General features: G+C 39.7%; 1 protein-coding gene across 1 annotated transcript in view; it reads right to left on the reverse strand.

The window, feature by feature from the left end:
* The window catches only part of prr36a (proline rich 36a), a 31,065-nt gene extending 21,025 nt beyond the window's left edge, over positions 1–10,040 (reverse strand). The window contains exon 1 of the mRNA XM_023263644.3: positions 9,791–10,040. The gene's annotated coding sequence lies outside the window, so the exon portion shown is untranslated. The remainder of the gene's footprint in view (positions 1–9,790) is intronic.
* Between the last annotated feature and the right edge of the window lie 3,052 nt (positions 10,041–13,092).

The following is a 13,092-nucleotide window of genomic DNA, read 5'->3' on the forward strand; positions in this document are numbered from 1 at the left end:
GTGTGTGTGCTGTGTGTAAATACATAATGGAGCAGTGGGTGAAGAGTGAGAGTGAGCAAAGAACATGTAGGATGAAAGTGTGTACACCATAGAAATGGAATTTGCAGAGGATTATACAAATGCAGACAAAAACTAAAACTTGGAATTTAATGGCCCGCCACTTCCTGCATTCTGTCAATTCCACAGGCACACTTGATTCATCTCTACATTCTTACCAGAACCAAACCTTCAGACATTCAAAAACAAACCAAGCTGGCCCCTTAAACTTGACTGTGGTTACACATCTGGGAGTATATAGTATCAGTAGAGTGCAGTGTAATGAAGTTTACAACTGAGCTGTCTGTTCATCAACTTTCTTCTGGTGTGTCCGAAGGCAGTGGCATATACAACACAGGAACACTCACAGGCAGTATTCAGTCCAAGGGTATGTGTGTGTGACAAGAATGAAAGGGCTACCGGGAAGAGGGTGGTCATTTCATGCAGTGGACCAAAGATCAAAACAAGACAAGGGGTTTTCCTAACCTTGAGCTCAGGCTTCAACAGACCAGAGGCAGAAAATTGCTAACTTTACTCAATTCTGCAACAATCACCACAACAAAACCTGCAAAACTTACAGAAACAGCCATCAGAGAAGAACCTAAAAGCAAACTTAGGTTAGAAATGGAAAGGTAAATTGACTCCAAGAAATGGGAGTGCCATGTGTGTAAATGTCTGCTTCTCCTGACCATACAAGGCAGTAACACAGTTTCTGCTGTATCACTAAGTGCGTGTTTAGTTCACACACATACAAAGTGACAGAGTCAGGCAGAGAGAAAGAAGAGAAATTCAATCTGCTGTTGGAACACACACATCTCAAAGCATGCCGACAGGAGAGGCAGAGTGCATGTGAGCGTAGGATTTGTGAATACACAGTTCTATAGTTCACATTATTGAATGGCGACGTCACTCTTGACAACAAGAAACTCGCTCCAACACACCAAGTGCACAATGAGCCTTAGGGACTTTTCATTTAAAGGAAAAGAAGGAACAAAGTGAGTTGGTCACATTTAGCCACTTTAGGCCTAGTTTGTCTGAATGCATTTGCAAATAGTAATTTATCTGGACTTTATGTTTTGGTCAACACCCTTCACCTCTGTAGAAAGGTGACTCAACAGTGACAGCTTCCATCAGGTTGAAAAGAACCACTAAACACAAAGTCAATGAAGGATGAAGCAACTTGTCAGCTACTATCAGTGTCGGTTCAATACAGTGATTGGATTATTGACTTTCTGCAGTGTTCCTCTTGCTTTGGCGAGCAAGAGGAAGAAGAGCATGTTCAACCAATCATCTCACATGAAAGATTTTTTACTCTTCCAGGAGGATTCATCAGTTTAGAATGAATTTCTTGTTCTGGTACTTCTGCTCAGCAGTGATGTGTAGTCTCTTTTCGAGGACACTCTTTGTAAGTGTAACATTTTTTTTTTAAAGTGAATAAAATGTTATTTATAATTAGAATTAAATTAAATAGAATTCCTTAAAATGTTATCATTTTAAACAGCAATTTTGGGCTGTCAAGAACATCTTACCCCCACATTTTGCCACCTATTCTTCCACACAGATGAGACATAGCCAGGCTGAGTAGACTGGAGATGGCTGTTTGCAAGACTTACAAATCACCAAATTTGTTCCTCAGCAGGCATCACAACAGGGACGACAACACATGTAAGCATGTGTGCACGCACGTAGGAAAACAGCCTGACAGGAAATTGATAGATGAAGTAGAGACTAGAGTTCTCTCTCGGTCTCTCCAGAAATAAGGAAAGCCATGTTGCAGTAACCATTAAACACAACCAACACCAATCTTGCAGTCTTGGTCTGACCCGCTCTTCTTGTCTCAGCTTCACAGTGAATCCTTGAATGTATTTGTCACAGTTAGAAACTGATACTATCCATTATAAATGCAGGTACACCTAATCCAAAACAAAGAACTACTAATGTCACTACAGATTTTAAATAAATAAATAAAAACACAGATGTGTCCAACTAAAGGAACCAAAATGAAAGCAATCAAAGTAATTTTCAGATCAAGTCCTGGATCACCACACAAAGATATGATTAAGAAAATTACTGCTGTTCTGTAGGAAAACAAATAGACAAAATAGAAACCATCCACTGAAACCATAAACTGTACATAAAAGATGGACATAGCCTCCGGGTCTGAAAAGTGAGGCCAACATGATTGTGCCTCAAATCTGCATTCTTTCTAAAAGCTGGAAGGAGCGACTCCTCTGACTGCAAAGAGAAGCTACATTGTAAAGAAATCTATGAGAAATGACAATATTCCTTCATACTTCGACTAAGCTTATGGTCTCAATCATTACTTTCAAGACTTATTGAATACAGCATAGTGCTTCTCTGGTACACTACGGTCCTATATGGTCCTTTAGAGGAAAACTGACAAAGCACGATATCCTTTAGGGCAGGGCTACCTTGTCATTGACAGGTAAATACCACATGGCCATGTCTGGTCTCCATGAGTTATAGTGATTTATTAAGGCTGTGTTACACTAACAAAGAGGAAAAATTCCAACATTAATAATCAGTTTCCGACCTCTGTTGTCAACATCCTATAGCGGATGATGCTTTAATGGATTCTAAGAACATAAAAGGATCAGATGAAGCCGCAGCACTGCTGAAGACTTTCCCTCTCAAGCCTAATGAAGTCCTTCACATAGGTTGCAGGGTTATTCATGCTGAAATACTCTGCAGGAAAACCATTTGTGAAATAATACATTCTAGACTCATAAAATCAATACATTATATTTGTGGAGCTAATATGAGTGATGTAACCACAAAAATATGTGTGTAGTAAGTGTGTTCCCCCTCCTCCGTTTGCTTCAATCTCATGTCATTGAATCTGCTCATTGGCACCTTTCACAGTATGTTTCTCAATGCCTGAGGACGGACCTTTTATATTTATATGTGTGGAGGGCTGGCCTGTCTGCACAGTCTCCTCACCCCTTGCAGAAAACTATCAAGAAGATGAATGGCACTCTGCTCACCTCATTATCTATAGACAAAGAACCACATTAACCCCCAGTGATCTTCCAGCTTGGTTGGTTTCTGTTCATCTGTCCAAATAACAAGACTGTGTCCAAGTGTTATGACAAGCTCAACATCACCACATTTCATCTCAGGACTGCTTTCACACTAGGGCTGGGTGCTATAGCTGAAACATCTGTCACAATGAAATATTGTGTCATAGTTGATATAATTAAGAATTTTTTAACGACCACTTTTTCAGAAGAGCAAGGAGAAAAGGATGAAACATGACAATCTAAAATATCTATGAAACCTCATTAACTATGTCTATTTGAATCAATTTATGTTTCTTCACTATAATATGGAAATAATTTTAATATCTTTCCAGAAACATGTACACATTCTTCTTCCAGTATAACAATATACTTTAACTCCTGACAAAAGGCAACATATTAACATCATAAAGTTTTTTTTAAACTCCTGCTCGAGACAAAGCCTCCTTTAAAACCTAAGATTGCCATGATTGTGACCTCCACCCGATTTTACAGTCAAACTCTACCATGCGTCATAAAGCTACAACGGTTAGCCCAGATTGTCCCACATGTACCGCAGTAATGTGTAAACCCTCACAAACATGATGTAGAATTAGCAGGGGAGATTTGGCTTATAACCATAAATTTAAATTAGATTTGCAAAATTCTACACAAAGTGAACAGTATTAGAATATTCTCTTCATTGTCTGCACAGAAAAAACAAAGTGTTAGGGCACTCCATGACAACACAGTAAACGCTCCGAGCAGACAAAAAGAGACACTTTCATCGAGGGGGGCTGGGTGGGATATTGAGCATGCAGATTATACTAATCAATTCCACATAGGGCACTAACATGTGCTAAGTGACTGTAAGCTTCTGAATGAGGCCATTAAGAGCAGGTGGTTAAGTGAGTCTACAAGTTGACCACGCCAGTCAGCCTTGAAGGGAGTGGCAGTCAAAATGAGATGGACTCCCAGCTACTGACAGTGCAGTGGTCTGAATGACTGCAGGGAAATGGGTTACAATCTGTTCTAAACCTGGCAGAGTTTTCAAAAAGTGATGGCCAGACCCTGCTGTCATAAAGACAGGCTGACAGTGGAGCAAGTAAAGTCAGTAGGGTGGTGTAATAGACCATGAATGAAAACAGTGAATGGAAGTATTTGTGTGTATCTAATCAGATCTCAGCAGTAACAACAGCCAAGATCATCTTAAGTGTTTGTGCATATAACCGAGTATAACATTAGGATACTATTAGGGGGAGGGTGGGTAGACGGGCTCTATTGTCTGCACTGTGCATCCCCCTCAGCCTTAGTGCTGAAGGGATTGGGGGTGGGTGTTGAGTGGATTAACTGGTACAACGGGACGGAGGAGCAGCTGGCACGGGTAACTTCACCCAAAAGACCCCAGGGACGTCAAACAGGCTTCAGGGTGAGAGAGGGAAGCTTGCACGATACCTTTCTAATACAGCAGACATGCATATCTACATGGATGTACTGAAAGCACATTAAACCTTTCAAGTATGCCTCAGCTAATTCTTTACCACATCATTCAGAGACTCACATCTGCAGTTGTAGGCCTGTACACTGCTGTATTTTAGCATTACGGAGATATGCATTACAAGGTGTGAAACTAATATAAAACATTAGTTCCAGGTCCGTGGCGTTCTTCATGAATGATGCATGTTTAATGCTTTTCAATTATCAACAGAGTTATCTTTCCTAATAGACAGCCTTTTACAAAAGTCAGATAATGTCCAGTCTCTTTCCCAACATAAAAATAGAGCAAGACAGAGACTGGACATGTGGTAGAAGTGAGAAGAAATGTTACAAAAGGATCACAAGAAATGGGGAAGAATTATTGAAGCCATGGGTATGAAACAGATTTTCACCAGTTATAGTATGGCATAAAGCTTACACGAGTTTCCTACAAAAGGACCTTCATTATCTCCTTTTTTTCCTTCTTCCATATTTCTTATTGTGTCCCACTGTTAGCTAACAAAAGCAGCTGGAGAAGACTGTACAGGCATGAGAAAATCTGAAACTACCTCAGATGTTTTCTGTAAATTCAATTCAATATAAACACATTAAAAAAAGTGTTTGTTGCAGAGAAGCCAAAGCAGACATCAGGTTTGCCACATTAAAGCCAGCCATTGGCTACTCTCCTGCACACCAGTCAACTGGCTATAGATGAACAGGCAGGCAGGTAGTCAATATCATGCTGGAGAGCCTGGGGGCTGGATCAGTTACCGTGCCTCCGACTGGGCAGGGTGAGCTGAGGCCAGATGGACACTGATCCCACGTCTCTCCTGTGTGCCTCTGACAGTCACCAAAACCCACAGCCACTCCCCAGAATTGTGTGAAGCCCACACATCCACAACACAAAACAATCACTAAATACACAAACCTGACTATTTCATGCATATAATGAAGCAAGAGATGATAACAGGACATGGCCTGCCTGCCCTAAACAAACACACACCCTTACTGCTGCTGTGCACTTTTGATTCACCACAGACAGATTTGGATCAATGAATAAACAGATCAAAATATAAAGCAATGGCTTAGCAGAGATAATACAAAATAATTTAGTTACAATGCACTGGCTTTTTTTGACACAGATTTCCCCATCATTTACAGTTTTCCTTTTATTGCTTGCAAATATTTTCCTTTATAATGTTGGAACATGTACCACTCTAAATATTAATGAAAACACACCCCATAAATACACGATTATAAGAAAGTACTGTGCTGTACTCGACAACGGCACAGGCGCGGCACAGCAAAATATGTCCTTAGGATGGCATGCAAGGCTACCAAATTGAGCTAACAAACAGACTTTCAAAGTGCTGAATTACTGTTTCAATAATTACAGTGTACTGAGCTCAGATTCACAGTCCCAGACAGACCGAGTGCCTCAAAGTGCAGCGCCAGCATCCACCACTTTATCCTAATGGGCAGGAGAGTGCCAGCCTCCAAACCACACTGACGAGACTTACAGCACCGCATCGTCTCACCGACCCACAGCTGAACAGTAACACTGGAGACACACAGCTAACCTTAAGGGTGAACGATGAATTATAGTTCAAGTCTGGATGCCTTCCTAAACAGATGTCAGACTGTCAAGAGTTTGGATTAGATTTCCATGGGTGTGGGACTGAGGCTGACACTGGTTGCAGGCTGTAACCAGCTGACTTCCAAGCAGATGCAAATTCTCTGTGCCGTGCAGGGTTTGTGCTTTACATTCAACAGCCCTGATTTTTGATTTAGAACTCAGACTAGACACAAGCTGACTATAGACTCTCAGAAACTGTGATTGGCACAATTCAAAAGGGCTTTATTGCACGAAAGTTTAAATAAAAACAATGCTGGTAAAACATAGCACAAGTGTCTAAATAGTTCTATAGTACACAATACAGTTATGCATAAAATACATATTTACAGTATATTACATGCATGTGTGGGTGCATTTGTGTGCACTGCCTGTCTAAGCCATTCACTGTCCCTTCAAGTAGTGGCATGTGTACATATGTTGCCTATTTCACTGAATGTTTTGCATTGTAGCAGGAAGTGTTTTCCAACACTTTCAAAAATGTAAAAAGATAACTGGCAAAGTCAGCAATTGCACTCTTGAATTTGGTTCTCTAAATTCAAGGCTATTCAAATTGAATTCAAACTGGCATTGATTCTGCATTGGTTAGACACCTAATTTCAAATAAAACTTACTGAAAATCTTTTTCCACTTTTAATGGAAAACCTTTATCTATATAAACACCTCCCAAAGATGGATAATTTCTGATAAAGCATAGAGTAAATGTGAAGTACACTCACACATGTTCTCACAGTGTGGCCACAAGAGAGAATCGATTTGAACTGTTGACCCTGACATCTGTAACCTCATAACTTCTCGCAGCTGTTGCACTTACATACATGAACCACGCTGAGCTGAACAAGCAGCACAAATCATCGGCCATTAGATGAATTAATCCTTCTGTGTATCACAGCATTTTAACAGAGTGAGAGACTGAAACTTGAGTGAAACCTGAGACAGACGTTTGATTCTTTCGTTTACCTTCCCTCTCAGATAAAGGCAGCTCACACCTGACATGGTTGGCAAGCTTTGAAGTAAATGACGAGAAGGTATTCAGAGCATTGAAGGTATCTCAGTAAAAACACAGGAGAAGTGTGTCTTCCAGTCCCAGACGATCAGAGGTGACTTGTTTCCCAATGTGTGGCATCCATTTTAAACAGCCAGTCACATTATCGCATGTGTTGCAATGTCAACCACCTACATTTTTCCCAGACTGTCATGCCTGAAGTAAACAGCTGCAATCAGCCCATTAAACACCACAGCCCTGTTTGAGTCATTTAAGTCTGACATTTCACATGGCAAAAGTACATACCAGGACGAAATGTTGTAATGAACGTAAACTTAAAGCAAAGCACTCATCCAGTGCTTGCAATTTAATAAATTCCATATTATCATAATAAAAACAAACCAATTCCATTTCAAACTTCCTACCTAAAGTTGTACACATTTTAGTTTCTGTAAAACTGGTGAATCTATGGACATTACACAAGTGCTGTTTAGAAGGGTCAAGATTTTAGGTTACAGTAACCTTCTCATCATAATGTTTGCACTTTCCTCTATTTAAAAACCACCTTATCCAATCCCTTGAGCTTTCTTAAGGTCACAGGATGCACTGAAATGACAACTATTTTGAGGGCTGTTCTGGTTTGCCTTGACCTTTAGGAAGAGGAACAGGAAACAGAGGTGCAGAAAAGGGAAGTGGCTGTGCAGCAAAAAAAAAAAAAAAAAAAAAAAAAAACACAGCTGTGTCCCAGTTCACAGGCTGGATCTGGCAACAAACGTGGATCTTTCACAAGATCCTGAAGGCCAAACAGAATCTGCTGCTGCTAATAAACATGATCATGATCTCATTAGAGATGCAACAAATAATGGATACATCTTGAGCTGTCAACTTGTACATCTATCGCCACACACTTTGATTATTGATTTGAGTTTTGTTTTTTCTTTTAAAGTCTAAATTCTCTGATTCCAGCTTCTTAAATGTGAACCTTTGCTGGTTCCTTCTATCCTCCGTGACAATGAGCTGAATATCTTTAGGTTATGGGTAAAGCAATACATTTCTTGTGCTTCTGAGCTACGCGTTACGGACCAAACAACTAATCACTCAAAAAACCCACATTATTTGCAGCTCTAATCTGATACTGTCTCAGAAGACTGCTACAGAAAATCAAAGGTCCTCAGCTGTAAAACATAGTTAAAAACATGCACAGGCTCTCAATCATTGACTGACACTAGCAGACTCAACAGCCTCTTTGAAATCTCATAAGATGCCCAACTGGAAAATAGAGCCAAAACTTAAGTAATGTTATGATGACATGGACTGTAACTGTTGGTGATATTACTATTCACCAGTGCACAAATGATTTTGGGATACAGAGGGCCACAAATGATACACTAGATGTCTGTCAAGTTCAGGAAAAAGAAACATGTATCTCTCTGATGCTTTCTGAGGAGTCTTTGTTGCTGTTACACATTTGTACTTGAATAGCAAATTTCACAGGTTTCTGCCTTTGAAATGGTAGACAGTGAACCTGCGACGAGCCCTTGCAGCTTAGCAAGACAGTTAGAAAAAGCATGAAGTGGGTGGGGGACATGTGCCTGTGTCATTCATACTTGGTTTCACACCCTGGTGATGAGTAGGGTTTTGGAGTAAGAGACATACGCCCTAGTGAGGGGCTGCATGTCAAATACCTTTATGAAGCCAGGGAGAGAGTCACTGCTTCTACGTCCAAACCCTGCCAACCACACCCAGTCCAGTCCAAAACGCTGTGATTATGTAATGTGGACTCAGAGCCAAAGCCGGGATGATAAACAACATCTCTCTATCACTGGGATCTGCAGACTGTGCCGTCTGATAGTCTGCTTTAATACACTGCTCTGCCAAGTCAAGAATGAGATCACTCCATATGCAGGGATGCAAGTATGAAAACAGGGCTTGATATAATCTTGGAGAGAAGCAACTACACAGAAGGGATTAGAAGAGCAGGCAGGAAAAACAACGTGCATGCTACTTTAAAATGACTTTTAATGTGAATATATCCGATTTATGGCTGACACTCCGGGTTTCAGCAAAGTGACTTCTCAAATAGGCAGTTTGGGACCCTGTCAAGCAGCCCTAGGTGGTCCATTTCAACACCCACTGTTCTGAGACTTTTTGGGTGCATTTTCAAGCCTCAAGTGGAGCTTTAATAACAGCATTTGTCTCCAGGAACAAACACGCTGAACTCTCCCCGATGGAGCATAAGGCCCAGTACAGCCTCACAGAACAATAGCTTGTGTAGCTTCCCCCGAGAAACATGTGAAGCTAGTCAATAAATTGAATCCGATACTCCCCGAAGAGCTACTGCCAGCTGAGCCCCGTGCCACCGTACACACAAACGCATGTCTAAAGAGTAAGAAAGACCCACGCTGAAACCAAACCGTGCCATGCTAACACTACACATCCATCATCATGTCAAGCCACAAACCGGCCACCAAAAAAGAGGGCATCTGGCTTTAAAAAAAAAACTACTTTTTTTAATTTTACAAAACACGCAGCAAACAAAGACGAAAAGAGCAAAACGGGGCATTATGAAGGTGAAAGAAACAAAGGAGGTGATGCAGCGGAACTTAAATCATTTCGTAGGGACGCTACGACGCTGTCCGTTACCTTTCAACCGTCGACTCCGCTCTTGAAGACTCCGGGAGAAACAAACAGTCCCTCCCTTTCGGCCCCGGCGACGCACTAAATATGTCGACCGAGACGTAAATTTCGAGCCGAACTAACAATAGAGCCTCTCCGTGTCCTTCCCTCCACGTTGGAGCGGCGGGCGGCGGGCAGGCGGCTCTTGAAGGATGGACCCGGGCGGGGGAGTGACCGAGGAGTCCAGCTGCGGAGCGGAGCGTGCGCCTCATCAAACCGAATGCACGTTAAACCCTCGCGAGCGGCCCAATCAGAGGCGCGAGACCCGCGGTTATGCAAAACAGCCGTGACGTCAATTTCAAACCGAGCTCGAGATCCAGTGTTCGGGGCTCCATCAGTCGTCAATTTCACTGATTGAACACATGCAGTGCAGCTCTGCTTTATCTGTACCTTCCTGATTATTTTTGAAATTATTAAGGGAAAAAACAGCAAAATAATACAATTAAAGAGTTTCATCACAGCAAATAGTAGGTGTCCAGTGATAAGAGTCGTGTCATTAAAATGTAAAATTTTTACATTTTTTTTTAACATTGACGTTATGTATCTGTTTTCTCCCCTTTTCTCCTCTTTTAAATTTAACTCTTTTTGCATTCACATTTTATATCTGTATTTTTTTTATCTATCTGAATTCAAATCTTTACATTTCTGAATTTTTCCCAGTTGTTTACTATTTATTTAATTTTTGTATTTAAATGCTAAAAACAACATGGTTTTATTGGGGGCTTGTATGGTAACAAATCTGTCAACAGATTTTAAAATATGAAAGATTTGTGACATTACTTTTTGTGTGTTTTTGTGTGTGCGTATTGAAACGATGTATTTGTAATTATTTTCTGTCTCTGAATTCCAATATTTACATTTCATTTTGTTTGTTGTTTTAACTGATTAAACACTGGAACACACGCAGTGCAGCACTGCTGTATTTTTTAGCTTCTTCTAATTTTCAAATTGTGAAATTTTTAAGGGAAAAACAGTAGATTAATCAAATTAGAGTGTATTTTTACAATGTATAGTAGGTGTCCATGGATAAGAGTTATTAGATTCAATAGATGGAAGCAAATATGTCACCAAAATGTAAAATGTTTACTTTGTTTGCAGTTATGTATAAGATTTTTTTTCCTCTCAACTCTTTTACTTCTTGCATTGAAATTATTTACTTCCTATATTTATTGTTTTAAAAGACGGGGTCAACTCAAATGGAAGCAAATCAGCATGTGTATGTATATGCCAAATGTAAATGATAAAATCAATATGGTTTTATTTGGGGCTTACATGGTAGCAAATCTGTCATCAGATTTTAATGTATAAAAGCCTGAAGATTTCTGACTACTTTTTTTTTTTTTTTTTAATTTGGAATTTGGAATTTTGGTCTCTGAATTCAACTCTTTATTCCTGGATTTTTTTTTCACCAACTATTTATTTATTTATTTATTTATTTGATTTTGCATTTAAATGATGAGGGCCAACCGAACTGGTTTTATTTGGGCCTTATATGGTAGTAAATCTGCCATCAGATTTAAAAATATAAATTAAAATATAAATTTTGGACAATGTGTGTGTTTTTTAATTATATATAATTATATTTTAATTATAATTATACATAAAAAAAAGTTGGCAGCTAGAGAGAATAAATAGTCCTGAACAGGTGAGTTTTGAGTTTGGATTTGAAGAGAGACAGAGAGTCAACTAACATCTGGGATACTAAGGATAAGTAATCAATTCTGACTGAAATCGAACTGACTCACATCCAATCACATTACACTCCACTGGTCATTTGACTTGTAAATTACAAGAAGTTAGAAGGCAATTATGGCAGTAAACTCAGATGAGTCACAGTGGGTGCATTTCAACAGTGATACTGATTATTTGTAATTGAGGAGACTAGAAACAGATATGAGGAACCCATGAACATTTGCTGTAGGCTGACTCACTGGATACAGACTGCATGTAGAAGCCTGCCATCTGCTAGCTATGTGTTGCCATTTTCAAAACAACAACAACATGCAGCCTAGCAGCTGCCATACTGCAAACTGGAAGTTTGCTGATGCTTTGGACTGTGCAATGAAACAGTGCTGCAATTTTTTTTTCTGTAAGTGGTTCATTTCATCTGCAGCACTTGCTTCCCTGCATGCAAATGTTCCACCGAAACAATTCCCAAATCACTATTTATTCCTCTTCTGAGCACCAAAGATGATTGTGATTATTTAAAGAAATACAAACAAGCCAGAGATTTTTTTTCCCAAAAGCACAACAATGGACAGGCCACCAGTCTATCACAGGACTACAGTTAGAGACAAACAACTCACATTCACACCTACGGACAATTTAGAATCACCAGTTAACCTCAGCATGTTTTTGGACTGTGGGAGGAAGCTGGAGTACCTGGAGAAAACCCACTATGCACAGAGAGAACATCCAAACTCTATGCAGAAAGATCCCAGGCCCAGGCCGGGATGTGACAAAACAACAACAAAAAACAATGCAAAAAACAAACAAACAAACCGATAGAAAACAAGAAGAAAACAGAGAATGCTGCACTGGGTCAAGAACAATAAAGTTGGTGGTTTAAAAGTGCAGAAAACACAAAACTACAAAAGTACTTTTCAAAGAAAACAGCCAGAAGCTTATGAAGTCATAAGACTTCATCACAGAATGTGTCACAAGGACTACATTGTTAAACTCTTTTGTTATGTCTTTGTTTCTTTTTATGCATGACAGCATCATATTTCCTCCCAGCATTAACAAATTTGTTGGCTGTCAGCATTGTGAACTGTGACTACTGTTCTAGATAAGCACTACAGGTGGCAATTTGATTTATTATTTTTAGTTTGTTGTCATAAGATATGATAGTTTTTGGGGATCCTTTTTTAAATGTAAGGTCTTTATAATTCGTGTTTGTGTTGTGTGAAGTCCTGTATGTTTTATTATCAAGTGGCAGAATCTACACACCATTTGACTGGAGTCACGTTTGCTTAATGAGTTGTAAATGCAGCACGTTCTCATTGTACTCCACACCTCAATGAAAACATGTTGGTTCATCCATGTATTGATAACGGTTGTATATATTCAAAACAGTGTATATTCTCTGGACTGCTGATCAATACCAATGTAAACATGTACACATGTTTATTCTCTGTACTTAAAACCTAAGCAACCAAGTTTATACTTCCAGAGATTTGGATAGTTGGGGGTAAACCCTAGGAGAGTTTATATGAGATTTACATTATTCATTTCCGGTACTCATAGTTTAGTAGTGTCCACTTCCCTCT

This window comes from Amphiprion ocellaris, chromosome 4, assembly GCF_022539595.1.
Source record: "Amphiprion ocellaris isolate individual 3 ecotype Okinawa chromosome 4, ASM2253959v1, whole genome shotgun sequence".
Classification (NCBI taxonomy): Eukaryota; Metazoa; Chordata; class Actinopteri; family Pomacentridae; genus Amphiprion; species Amphiprion ocellaris.